Here is a 15620-nt window from a genome sequence, read left to right on the forward strand (position 1 = left end):
TTTGCTTAGTGATAACAGCGAATTCTTAACCTAAATTTAATCTGCATAAGCAGCTGTTTAATCACAGAATAGATTAATAGCGTGTAGCCAGTGATAACAATAAACTATTTTTTTGAAAGCACAATTTTTGTTTAATTTTATTTCCATATTTTACAGAATTATTTTTATACGAGTAGTAGGCAAATACCTACACCCAGACTTTAGAGTAGGTACATTCAACATAGTACTCGTATATCTGTACATCACATCAAAGTGGACATGCTTAATACCTATGTATAGTTATGAAATTATGTTGATTATTTGACTGGGTTTTGGCTTTAGGGTCTATAACATTTGAACCATGGTTAGGACTTAGCATACAAATTGTATTGTCTAACATAAACAGCATAAAGTATAATTTAAACAACCAATATTTAAATTTTTAATAATTTTTATCATTGGAACAAATCTTTTTTTTGAGTAAACAAAAACTTAATTTATTATTTAATACACCTCCTGATCATAAATTCACAGGCATGCACACAGGGTGTGCTGAAGTCCAGATTTTTCACCAAAGGCTCTAATAATTTAATAAAGATCCCAAGCATTAAGTTTTCGATATTTTTTAGTTTAATTACCTAAATTATTTAGTTTTTGAAGCATTTCATAAAATGAGTTCTACAAATATCAATACCAAATATCAAAAACATAAAGTTAATACTAAATTAATGATAATGAAAGTCGCCAATGATCATAAACAATAAAAACTTTGCTTCACTATAAAAAAAGAAACAAATGTACTAGAGTCATCCATTGGTAATTTATAATTTCTCAAAAAAATGATAGGTTTATGTAATGAATATTAAAATTATTTGAATATTCATTTTATATTCTGAGCTGAGCAAGGAATGTATTGATTTTACAATGATGTGTGTGTGTTTTTTTTTTTGTCTATCATTACGTTTTGGGGCAGTAAAAATAATGCTTCGATTTTCGACTTCAGTACCTCGTTCGATCAGAAAGTGAATCTAAAAAACTATTTATTAAGAGGATGTCAGCACACTATTTGTTTTCTCTTTTTGGCTCACTCGTAACATAGACAAAACGCATATACGCAGAATCATTTTTTCTATATCTTGAAGTAATTTTAGAGTAAAACCTCCCATTACAAAAAAGATAGAAAATAATATTTTTGATGGAATGACATATCGATTTTATATTTTAATGATATTTGACTTTGTATTTATGACTTTTATAACTTTCAAAATAAACAAAAACACTGTACTTTTAAATAATGTTTAAATTATTAAGAGACAATATTTAGACAAATCGATATGTCATTCCCTCAAAAATATTATTTTCTATCTTTTTTGTAATGAAAGGTTTTATTCTAAAGTTACTTAAAGACATAGAAAAAATGATTCTTTGTACCTAAATGGCAAATGCGTTTTGTCCATGTTACGCGTGAGTCAGAGAGAGAAAACAAATAGTGCGCTGACATCCTCTTAAGGAAAAAACGGGAAATTTTACCATCAGTTTTCGACAAAATCGATTTTGTTTTTTGATGTAACTTTAATAGAAATGACTTTATAGAATATAAAATATTCACCAAATGTTTATATATTAAGCATATTCTATATCCACCATGCAATTTTTAAAAAATTTCGACTCAAGTTTAACTATTTATAGGCATATGCAATTTTCGATCATTATTAGTTTTTTTTAAAATTAATATATCGATCAAAATTTATTTGTTTGGTAGAAAAGCTTGAAAATTTAATACAAGGCTCCTAACATATTGTTACAATAGCAATTTTTTTTATAAGCATTCAAAGTTTGAATTTTAACAAAACACGTAAAATCACAAAAATTCGCAAATTATTTTAAGCTAGATATTCATAAAAAAATTTCTTTTTAAACCTAAGATTTGAAAATTTTTAATAATCTATATTCTATAATATATCCTAGACAGATAAACCGTCTACGCTCAGAACCGTTTTTCGTAGACAATCATATAATATCATTGGATTCAAATTTAATTCCATCCATTACAGTAACCCACTTTTAACCTACTGTATAGGAGAGCAACATCCACGTCTTACCCGCTTTTTTTAATAGTTATTGTTTAAAAAAATGGCGAGAACCGCTCTGCTGTACACTTATAGCTGTAATATAAAGTAGGTTACAGTGGGTTAATGTAATAGATGGAGTTAAATTTGAATTCAATGATATAATACTATTGTATAGTTGTATACAAATAACGATTCTGAGCTGAGACGATCCGTCAGTCAATCTACATTATAATAATATTTTTAATTACGGCAAAATAAGTTATAACTTTAAGATCTTTATTTTTCGATTAAATATCTAATTTCGAATAATTTCTAACCGAAAATATCAATAATTAATAATGCGTTCTGTATAATTTTTTAGATTTTTGGCGTTGTACCTATGAGATATTTTGATTTAAATTATGAATTACTAGATGTAAAAACTGAAAAATTGGAACTATACAATATAATTTTTGGTATATAAAAAAACCATACATTTTTTTAAAAGTATTAATTATTTTAAAGGTAACTGAGGTCAGTAAAAATCGTTTTTGGTTTTTAGGCACTTATATAATAATATGAATGTAAAATTTAGAAAAAAAATGCCAACGGCACGTAGTGTTCCCAAGCGGTCACCCATCCAAGTACTAACTGCGCCCGACGTTGCTTAAATTCAGTGATCGGACGAGAACTGGTGTATTCAACGTGGTATGGTCGTTGGCGTTGATAAGGTTATAATTTATTTTAATTATATTAAATACTAAAAATATATTATTACTGTTTTTTTAAAATTATTATAACGTTTGGACATTATCAGCACAGATTAATATTTAATTATTACCGCACACAATCCACGAATATCATACATTAAGGGCCAGTTGTACCGTCTACGGTTTAACTTCGATTACGCTTAATCAACTGATAACAGATATTTAACCGTGCAAATTCGGCCGATTAAACTCCGGTTAACTTTAATCAGAGACGGTACAACTGGCCCTAAGTACTACATTATTATTTAAATTAATTGGAATTCAGAATTCAGAATAATGCAGTTAATGTAGTGCAGTTTTTTTTTTCAATGTAATATGACATAGCTTTCTTTTTAAATGGCCTACAATAGAAATAATAAAAAAAACACTATCGTTTTTTTTTTGATTTTTAAAAATTAAAAAAAAGCTGTATTTTGAATTTCTAACAATCAAAAAAAAAAAAGCGGGTAATTCGTGGATGTCGCTCTGCTGTACCGTAGGTTACTGTAATGGATGGGATTAAATTTGAATGCAATGATAGGTATCATTGTATACGAAAAACGATTCTGAACGGAGATGATTTGTCAGCCTAGGATATATTATATTTAAATATTGTCATATATTCTATTTTGAAACAAATAAATTATTTTTCAATTAGGACGCATTTTGAATGAGGCATGGTTGATCAATTTTTCCAAATACATTGCATGTAGTTATCATAATTCATAATACTTTATACTATCGTATAATAGATATACATATACCTAGTTTGAGGATAAATCGTTATCATTACGCGATTTCATAAAAATTTAAAACTCAAAACATGTTTCCTATAATGACGCTTCAAATTTCCTCTATAGCTATTTGAAGCAAAACTTATGGAAATATTAGTGTTAAATTTTATGAAATGATTATAAAATGATTAGGTTAGATCCTTTAAAATGGGTTCATTCATGTTGTGAAGAGTAAAATAAATTCAACTTGTTAGTTGTAAGCATGCTTAACCTAACCTGCAAGGATGAATTGGGAAGAAAATTCGGCGCGAGAAAATACTATTAAGTAACCGACTTAATCGGAATAATTCATTTTTTTTTACAAATCTAGAAATTTATAATATTAAGAGTAACCTAACAATATAAATGTGAATAATTTAAATTATTAGTGTTATGATTTTTGTATTTAATAACTAATAAGCTTTTTCAGTAACAATATGTTTTTATAGATTTGATATTAGTCGATTATTTTAATATTTTTTTTATTATTTAGTATAGTACATGCAGAAAAAAATTAAAGTATAGAATATATATTTCCAATATCATAAGTCCATAAGAATAAAATCTCATTGTTTACTTTCATTCAATGTACAATATAAACAAAATGAACACGAAAAATCTGTATTCCTACTAATCCTACATATTTTTATTTTCTAAATAACTTTTTTCTCTGCTTGCAGTAGTGTTGTCTTTAAAAGTCACTTTCTAAAATAACATTAAGTACTTCAATTATAGACATCTAAAATAATTACAATCCTTCTTACGACAAATTTCCCACAAATTTATTGTTTTCTTAATAAATAGGTACATGTCGCCATGTTGGTAAACTATCACAGCTATAGTCACTCACAAAATAGGCGTACGCAGACGTTAGGGGCTTACCCTTATTGCTACACGCAATGCCGATAATTCATTTTATTTTCTAATAGTTTATTTAAAAAATTGAATTTTTGGTATAAAAACGTTTTCGATATAGATCAGAATAATTTATGCTAGTTAAATGCTATATAATAGTTGCAGGTCACAAAAAAAAAATTGATTTAGAGGATGCTTTTTTTAAAGCAATAACTTTTCATTTCACGTATATGCCTATGTAGGGAAAAAAATGTCCTGGAAATTTTTTTAAAAATCTTCATAATTTTTTTGGCATAAAATAAGAAGTACCTACTGTGAAAAATTCTCAAGTATCTGTTGATCCAATCCACTCCTGTTTATAAGTAGGTTCTATATTACCAATATTTTGTCATAATTTTAGTTATATAATTTATGTCTTTCATCTGTGTGATTGAATGAACCACAAAATGATAGATATTAAGTGTTTATATTATTATCACAGTTCACAGATACGTATTACAAATTACGAGTACATCTATAGTTGTGGTGAACTGGCTTAATTTCACTGTACAATTCGTCGTGAACCAGCGGCGTATTAACGAATGTGGGAGAGGTCCATGGGGTCCGGACCTCTCCTATAGTCCTATATTGACTCATATCTCGTACATGTTAATTTTTTTTCATACGAAACGAAGGATTTTATAAACAATTTTTGAAGTTTCAGTTACAGTAATTTCAGTAACATTTTCAATGAATATCATAGTCTATGATTAATATTATGATTTTTTTTGTTATCAACTTAGTACTGAACATCGTTTAAAAATATCAAGTTCTTGATTATTGAATAAACGCTCTAGTGTTATTCAAATTAACTAAATGATAGCTGAGATAATAAATAACTAATAAAGTAATAAGTAATAACGATGACGGAGGTTGATTTGTTATGCCTATTCATCGGAACATACCCATCAATGTGGATGCAATTATTGATGAAATGTCGATAGCTAACTTCTTGGCGGTTAGATTTTGTTTTTTTATCTTGTTTTATTACAATAAAATATTATTTAAATTTACAATAAATAGTTAGCAGTTCATGTACGTTCTCGTGTTTATTTTTTATAACACTTAAAATATAAAGTTAAATTTTATATTGTTGTAATCATGAATAATTAACTAAGTAGTTAAGTAGTAAGTATGTCAGAAAGTTTATTATTTTACTAGTGAACAGTTTATATAAGTAATTTGTTAGTTAATTATGGTTTTATTATTATTATGAAGTTGATGATATATAAATATATATTATATGGAATAAATAATTAAAAACTCAAAAATATTAAAATGTTTTATAAATATGGTATAATTACTGAATATAGAGTAATGGGGGGGAGGGGGAATTATCGGAATTTTCTAGATCCCCCACATGACAAATCCCTAAATACGGCACTGTCGTGAACACCAAAAAACGTTAATGGACTTAAAAGTCCTATACATGCAACGTATCAGGTGAATATTGATAAAACGTAGAGTATACAGCAGAGTTATCTAGTGGAGAAAATAATCAGAGACACGGGTGACTAGTTTTTCATGTGTTCGTCAAAAGTTAATGATAACGACGACAGATGACGCTGTTGTTATCGTGGGGATCGACTTGTTGACAACACAAGTAGTGAGTAGTTGAGTGTTTTGGTTTAAAACCAAATTGATAATACGAAATGGCTTCGGTTGCATTTAGATATTTTATTAATCTGGTGTATATTATTTTTTCGAATATTTTTGAGACTGAAGATAGTAGACTTATGGGCTGATAACTGTTAGGGTTTGTGTTATCTTTTTCAGGTTTTTTTTTATCATTATAATTGAGGCTATTTTCTATTCAGTTGGAAAATGGCTGATTTTTATTAATGCATTGAATAAAATAGACAAATATGTGATTACTTTTTTGGGATTTTTTTTAATAAGGCATTTGTTATGAGATCGTGTCCTGGGTGTTTTTTGTTTGGTAATGCAACACGAATACAATGTGCAAAATTATTTTCTAAAGTTTTGGCGAAAATTTCACATTTTTCGCTGTTTAAGCTTAGGTAGACGTTATCCGATTTTAACGGAGGTGTAACACTAGCATTTGGTTTGATTAAATGTCTGGTAGCGAGCCATAGGTATTTGAGACCGGAGGATGAATTAAAATATGCGACAAGTATGGTCCAATGAGAGAACCCTGCGGGACACAAATCGATATTCCTATGTTCTATCCTTATAAGAACTCCACCTTCGCTGTCTACCAGTAGAGTTTGGCCACTCATATAAGACCGCAGAATTCGAATTCTAGGTATTTCGGAGACCTACGTCGTCGAAGTGCTTCATCGATGAGTTAACCAATGGGCCGAATTGAAGGCATTCCTTACGTCAATGTCAAATACTATTGTACATCACCAAAATCCCTTTTTCGATTTGGGACTCTGGCTGCCTTCTCCAACTGCGCAATAACGAAATTCAGAGCGTCGTTGGTCGAGTTTCCCAGGCGGAATCCAAACTGGTAGTCACTGAGACTACTGCAGGTATGCTCAAATACCCGCTCTCTCTCACGCAATACACCAATTTTGGTCAGTCTTGCACTGCTTCTGCTCGTGACCTGGTTCGCCTCATCATCTGAAATTCGAAGACAGGTTCGTCCAAAGCAATCACCACTATGATGTCCGAAACCGTGGCACAACACTTCACCAGTAGCGTGTATAAAAATTATTTTCATGGTGGGGGGGGGGGGGGTACAAAAAATAAATAATAAATATTTCACCCCAATAACTTCGTTGATTGTGAACGATTTAAAAAGTGTGAAGAACGAATTGAGGTCTACCATAAAAAATTCACGCTTAAACGCTTTAGCATTAATGACCATAGAGAGATCTTTATTAAAAGAAATAAATACAGATGAAATTATTGCGGAGTAATAGAGTAAAGATAAAAAAGAGAAAATAAGGTTGTAACTGTTATAAGGTTAGTTTTAAAATATTATATATTTATAATTTGACATTTAAAGAATTATATTGTCTAATAGCATGTAATGAAAATTGACAAATATTAAAAATGTTTAAAGATATTTCTGTGCAATCAATTACCTTGTATCATTTTTTAAAATTCACTTATTGGTAATAAATATTGTAAGGACTAAGTGCCCTTTGGAATATACTAAGCTCCAGGCCGGGTTAACTCTTAACCCGGTCCTGAACTCACCATTGTCTTATTATTTATGATTTACGAGACTCGGAAGTAAGTAGGTATAAAAAGATAAATAAAATAGAAACCAAATGTTTGCACATCCAATTTAAATAGTGCTCTGTATAATACTACGCATGCAGTGTGTGGTTGCTCGTATAGGTATAGCACCGTGCTAATTAATTAAATCTACTTATACGTAACCATGGTGTATTCAATATTATTCAATATGTTATTATAAAATTGTACACATACATTAAAATAAACATAACATTTTAGTATTTGTAAACGCATTTTTTTGTCGTCTCTGCAGCTTTACTAAACATTAGTTACATCTAACTTAAAGTTTGTAGTAGCACATATATCAGTACACGCATCAGTCGTATAATGTCTAAATATATACTGAATAGTTTTTCGGTGTTTGAAGTAAAATGGCTCCTAGAACAGAAGTTGTTTGAAAAAAAATATACCGTGAATGATTCAGTACGTAATGCTCATGTTATATTATACATACGTGCATAATATTAAATAAAAATTAATTGCCACATCGACTATCAATTGCAAATTAATAACTTTGAAGTTATGCATTTGATATGAAACTCTTCTTACTATACGTCATGTTTAATATAATTATTTTTAACTACATAAAATAAAAAGTAATTGCATTAATTGTAAAATTTAAAATTTTTTAAACTTTCCTCTAAAACATAATTCTTTGTGTTATATTCTTATTGTATTACAGATAATATAAATCCTGTATACTATTATTAGGCTTGCCATTCGTCCCGGTTTTAACGACATGCCCCGGTGTCTCGGCCAGTCATTAAGTTTATCCTGGTTATAATAGAATTTGAGAAAAATCACTAATATTGTATTATTTAACAACAAAACACAAGACTAATATTGTACACGTTACCATTATATTATATAATAATCATTTTATGATTATCGTAATATGCCATCTAAATTCATTCAACGGAAAAATATCAATATTAAGCTAATTATTAATAAATATAAATTTAGTAAAAAATAGGTTATTCAATACGATGTCCCGGTTTGGTGATATCAAAATCTGGCAACCGTAACTATTATTATTTATTAAGTATAAATTTTATTGTATAAAACTAATATTTTCTGACGTGTTTATGATCTCAGCTTGAATAAAAAATCGAAATTAATCTAAGTATCTTCAATGATCCACCATTAAAAATAAGGAAATTCGATAATAAAATATTTACTTCTGTTCTAAAAGTCCATGTAAATAATTATTTTAATAATTATTACATTATTATAATGGAGTATATTCTAAATTTAATTATTGAAATATGATACTCTTGTATAGCGCAAACGCAAACGGAAACTTGTACCGAATGAATGCGGGGACTTAGACGAACGTCCAGTAAAAAGGAAAAAATTTGAACATCAACCAGCTACTAATTTGAATATACATGTAAAACAATTATTATTATTATTAACTATATATTACTATAAATTTATATAGTGGGTGTATTTAGTTATTGAAATTTGATATTCTTGTATAGCGCAAACGGAAAATTCTACCTAATATATTCTTTGAACTAAACGAATGTCCAGTAAAAAGGAAAAAAATTATAGATCAACCAGCTACTAATTTGAATATACATGTAAAACAATTATTTTTGTTATTAACTATATTGCTTTTACTATAAATCTATATAATAGGTATATTAATAATTGAAATTTGATATTCTTATATATATCTAGCGCAAACGGAAAATTATATCTATCAAATCGTCTAAATACTTGAACTTAGGGGAACGTCCATTAAAAAGGAAAAAATTTGAAGATCAACCAGCTACTAATTTGAATATACATGTAAAACAATTATTATTGTTATTAACTATATCACTATAAATGTATATAGTAGGTATACTTAATTACTGAAATTTGATATTCTATTGTTTAGCGTAAACGGAAACTTGTACCGAATAAATGCTTGGAATTAGGCGAACGTCCATTAAAAAGGAAAAAATTTGAAGATCAACCAGCTACTAATTTGAATATACATGTAAAACAATTATTATTGTTATTAACTATACTACTATAAATGTATAGGTATAGTAGGTATACTTAATTACTGAAATTTGATATTCTATTGTTTAGCGTAAACGGAAACTTGTACCGAATAAATGCTTGGAATTAGGCGAACGTCCATTAAAAAGGAAAAAATTTGAAGATCATGCTGTACGTATATCACATAATATATATATAAATGTATATATTGTATTATAAATTATAATTTATAATATATTATGTATAATTTCACTTTTCAATATTTCAATTAAAAAGTTTAAAATATGTATTGAACGCACATGCAATTTAGGTTTGTTATCATTGTTTTATTTTATTTTATTTTTACATTACATTACGGGACAAACCCTTTAAATACATGAATATAATATAATAAGTAATAGTAATTTGCTTTGTGGAAAAGAGGCTCAGATTTTTAGGGGGGAAATGAAGGGTCAGTATTGGCAATACGCATGAGACGAATAATCGGCGAGTTTAAATGGTAGTTTGAGGAAGAGAATGGTATATGGAATGGAACAGATGAACGAGTACGACGGGAGGGGACATTAAAAGAAATGCGAGATAGTGATTCCTGACTGTCAATTTTAGAGGAGAGTAGATTAGATAGAAATGATATGTTTGCCGAGTGACGGCGATCAGCGAGACTTTCTAAGGAAAAAAGGCATTGAATTGGCGAGTAATCATGGGGTGGAAAGGAATATGTTTAATTTATAAGCAGCGCGAAGGAGGAATTTTCTTTGAACCCTTATATAGAAATAACCTTTGGGAATGATGATATATAATTATATACATATGTACATAGTTTTTTTAAGTAAATCTGAGTATTAAATTTAATTAGATTAATAACCAAAGATAGCAAAAGATGACAGAAGCAAAATATGTTTCAACTTATTGTAATATTTATATTAAAATAGGTATGTATTATGAAATTGCTTTAGGTTTTTTTAACGGTAGAGATACTAAATATGTGACAAAATTATTATGTATTGTTTACGAATGTCTCGTCAACACCGCCCATTCAAAATTTTTACATCCTTTTTTCAGAAAATTAGCATGTTTATATTTATATCGACTATGTATTTATAATATACCTGATATAGTTTGAAAAATGCAAGCTATAAAGCAAAACTAAACATTTGCATAAGATCAGGCCAAAATAAATGTTATGTATCGAACTTAGGTACTACGCTCTAATTATCACCTAATGTTTTCAATAAATAATAATGTTTAATACAAATGTTTTAAGACAAGTAAATTAACTTTTATGTTGAATACACCCTGTATATTATCAACAAACATTATTAGTTTTTAGATTCTGAGCGGAGCGATGAATGTATTGATTATTTACAATGATGTGTGTGTTTTTTTTTTTTGTATCTGTTATAACGTTTTGGGCCACTAAAAATGCTTCGATTTTTGACTTCAATACCACATTCGATCAGAAAGTGAATCTAGTTGGTACCTTTGAGGGTCAAAAGTAAAAAAAATATACTTTTCTAGAATAATTAAGAAAAACAAACTAAAAATTAAGGGAAAACGGGAAATTTTACGAATACTCATTTTTCGACAAAATTGATTTTGGTTTTTGATGTAACTTTAAAACAAATGACCATAGATACATGAAATTTTCACCAAATGTTTATATAAGTATATTCTATCCACCATGCAATTTTCAAAAAATTTCGACTTAAGTTGAACTATTCATAGGCATTTGAAATTTTCGATCATTATTAGTTTTTTTTAAATTAATATCGATAAAAATGTATTTGTTTTGTAGAAAAGCTTGAACATTTAATACAAGGCTCTTAACATATTGTTACAATAGCAGTTGAAAAATAAAATAAATTCATAATCACAATTTCTTTTATAAGAATAGTTAAATTTTAAAGTTTGAATTTTGACAAAATACGTAAAAATCACAAAAATTCACAAAATATTTTAAGCTAGAAATTCATAAAAAAATTTCTTTTTAAATCTAAGATTTGAAAATTTAATACAAGATTTTTTAAAAGTTTTTCAATCTTTATCATTATCACAAATAAAAAGTCCACTGGAAATTCAAATTAAATTTTATGAGCATTTGAAATTTAAATTTTTACAACATTGGATTTTCACTTTTAACGATTTCTTTATTTTGGTGTAACTCTAAAACAAATAACCGTAGATACTTGAAATTTTCACTGAATGTTTATATAGGTATTTTCTATATTTGATAAAATTTTAAAAATATTTAAATTTGTTTTGAGCTTTCACTGACATTTTAATTTTTCAATTTTTTTAGTTTTTTATTCTATAAATATCGATAAAAATTTATGTGTTCGGTAGAAAAGCTTGAAAATTTAATACAAGGTTTCTTACACATTGTAACAATAGCAGTAAAAAAATATTAAAAATACATAGGCACGATTTTTTTTTATAAGCATTTAAAGTTCAAATGTTGACTAAATACGTAACAATTACGGCAATGTTTAAATTATCTTAGATAGAAATTCATAATAGTTTTTCTTTTTAATTCTAAGATTTGAGAATTTAATAAAATGCTCATAATATATTTTTACAATAGCAGTTGAAAAATAAAAGAAATGCATAGTCACATTTTTTTTTTACAAGCATTTAAAGTTCAAATTTTGACTAAATATACGTAACAATTACGGCAATGTTCAGATTATCTTAGATAGAAATTCATAAAAGTTTTTTTTTAAATTCTAAGATTTGAAAATTTAATATAAGGCTACTAACATATTTTTACAATAGCAGTTGCAAAATAAAAGAAATACATAGTCACAATTTTTTTTTACATGTATTCGAATTTTAATTTTGACAACATACGTAAAATCTTGAAAATTCGTAAATTATTTTATTCTAGAAATTCATAAAAAATTTTCTTTTTAAATCTAAGAATTTAAAATTTCATATAAGGCTCCTAACATATTTTTACAATAGCAGGTGAAAAATAAAAGAAGTATATTCGCACAATTTTTTTTACAAGCATTCAAAGTTTGAATTTTGACAACATGTGTAAAAATCACGAAAATCACGAAAATTTGCAAATTTTTTTAAACTAGAAATTCATAAAAAATTTTCTTTTTAAATCTAAGATTTGAAAATTTTTAATAATCTATAATATATCCTAGACAGATAAACCGTCTTCGCTCAGAATCGTTTTTCGTATACAATGATATAATATCATTGGATTCAAATTTAATTCCATCCATTATAGTTACTCAATTGTAACCTAGCGACCTAGAGCGACATCCACGACTTACCCGCTTTTTTTTTTATTATTATTATACTTGGGAAATATGCAAAAACTACTAAATAAATGGTACCTAACTACCTATTATTCAGAATTATTTATTCTTGAATTTGTGCGTAAAATTTTAAGCAAATTACAGTTGACGTTTGCCCAAATGTTTGCTAAGTAGTTGTAGTCGATTCAGTATTGTACCAATTTACCGAGCAGATGTTTATTTTATTTTTTAAATAAAAATTAAATAATTTTTGTTTTGTTTTTCAGTAATCATGGACAAAACACTTGTAACCAACTACCACTGAGAATAACCGAATGGTGATGGCGATAACAGTAATAGTTGGTTTTGATGGCAAATATAAACTTTGTTAACCAGATGAATCTTGCATTCATACTTGTTACTATCTATTATCTACAATGACCCATATAGTATATAAACTTTAATTGGATAGTATTATAGCCGCAGGGCCTGATTTAGGCATTTTCTGTCCAAAATAAAAAATGTGGCCCCTTGTCAACAGTAGTGTATATAGTCTAATTAACATATTTAAAACCCTTAATATCCCTTTTAATATCTACTCCATATTAAACACAAAATCCACTACCGCCATTAAATTAGTAATTTCCTTCATATTGGATGCTGGCTTTATTATATAATATTATAATGTAATATATTATGTTGTATAATGTATAGATTGTATATGTTGAGCTATCATAGTTTTATAAAAATAGCTAATAAAAAAAAAAAATATATACATTTTTTTTATCTCTACAGGCTACAGATTTCTTGTAACTATTATTTATTAATTAATATAGGTATATAATATTATATATTTATTATCGATATTGAAAACAAAATTTAACATTTCTTTTATATTATTTATTGGGGCTAGGTAAATTGAGTCTGAGATAAGTTTGGTGAAAACGATTTATATGCATTTAAAATTTAAAAATGTGCACTATAAAATTTTTAAATTTTAAATGCATATAAATCGTTTTACCGCTTTCAAAATGTACCAAACTTATCTCAGACTCAATTTACCTAGCCCCAATAAATAATATAAAAGAAATGTTAAATTTTGTTTCAATATCGATAATAAATATATAATATTATATACCTATAATAATTAATAAATAATAGTTACAAGAAATCTGTAGCCTGTAGAGATAAAAAATGTATATTTTTTTTTTTTTTATTAGCTATTTGTATAAAATTATGATAGCTCAACATTTACAATCTACACATTATACAACATAATATATTACATTATAATATTATATAATAAAGCCAGCATCCAATATGAAGAAAATTACTAATTTAATGGCGGTAGTGGATTTTGTGTTTAGTATGGAGTAGATATTAAAAGGGATATTAAGGGTTTGAAATATGTTAATTAGAGTAATGCGTTAGATTAAAAAAAAGTAATACTCTAAAAAAAAAAAAATAATAATAATAAACATATAAATCCGAGGCCCTCTAATAACGGAGGCCATAGGCAGTTGCCTATCCTACATAATGGTAAATATGGCCCTGATTATAGGTGATGTACTATATGAGTCATTCTAGTTGATAGTTGGTTACAAGTATGAATGTAAGATTCGTCTGTGGGTTATCAAAGTTCATATTCTCCATAAACACCAAGACTTACTGTTATATTATTGGTTATTATTTTGTTTATTCAATTGTTATCAAAAAATGTTATGGATAAATATATATCACTTTGTTTATGAAAAATAATCTGTTGTAGTATTTTATTAATTATTTAATTTTAAACAAAAGTTATTTATATCTTTTTGGTTACGTTAGGTTTTGTATAGGTGGTTTAATTTAATTTAAATTAACTATATACAAATAGCGATTCAGTAAAATATAATCAAAGAGATTTAAGGAATAGTATGATTACTCGTCCCTGATTTATTAATATATATATATTTAATGTCTATAAGAATAAAACGTTAGTTTTGTTAGGTTACATTAAAATTAATTTGTTTTTATTATATAATTTATGAATGTAATAAATTATGCAAAATTCACTAATATAGTAATATTATATAATGTATTTTACTATAATATGTCGATCAATGATTAAACTTGAACATTTCTCGTTACTTTTCATATCACTATAACATAAATGTAAAAATAATAATGCATGGAAAAAGATACAATTAACTGTTTTCGTTTAGATACTTGCATGCAATATTATCCACAGTTATATAAATTATATATAGAGAATTTGTAAAATCATTGATTATTTAAATTGAATTACTTTTTGTCAATTATATGATGGTAGCTTTCTTTTAATAGTAAATTTTCATTTTATTGTGCATTACACAAATTTAAATTATTGGAAACTAATAATTGGAATTTTAAGACAGGGCTGTATATGCGGTTAAATTTAAAAATTGTACATAATTGTTTGTATTATTACCACCACCACTGATAATATAATAATAATAATTACATTAGTAGTTTAAAACCTTTAAGGATTCGTAGGTACAGTAATAAGTGGTATTTGAATTTTTTTTTTATCCAAACATTGACTTCTGCAAGAATCTCCATTGCTATACATTCCTTTGTCGTGCATGCACTTAGAAATCATATTAAAATAAATTCTGCACTGATGTGATTTACAATACATGCAACGTTATAATACTCGGAGTATATTTGTTATAAATACTTAGAACATGAATCATGATAATATGT

At 26.9% G+C, this 15620-nt stretch overlaps 1 non-coding gene across 1 annotated transcript; it reads right to left on the reverse strand.

The window, feature by feature from the left end:
• Window positions 1-2633: 2633 nt before the first annotated feature.
• On the reverse strand, window positions 2634-2752 carry LOC149055826 (5S ribosomal RNA). Its single transcript, XR_016191818.1, has one exon. It is a non-coding gene; the product is annotated as a 5S ribosomal RNA (ribosomal RNA).
• Window positions 2753-15620: the final 12868 nt, after the last annotated feature.

Source organism: Diuraphis noxia, unplaced genomic scaffold (genome assembly GCF_037042655.1).
Source record: "Diuraphis noxia isolate RWA-SAM2 unplaced genomic scaffold, SU_Dnox_SAM2 contig0004, whole genome shotgun sequence".
Taxonomy (NCBI): domain Eukaryota; kingdom Metazoa; phylum Arthropoda; class Insecta; order Hemiptera; family Aphididae; genus Diuraphis; species Diuraphis noxia.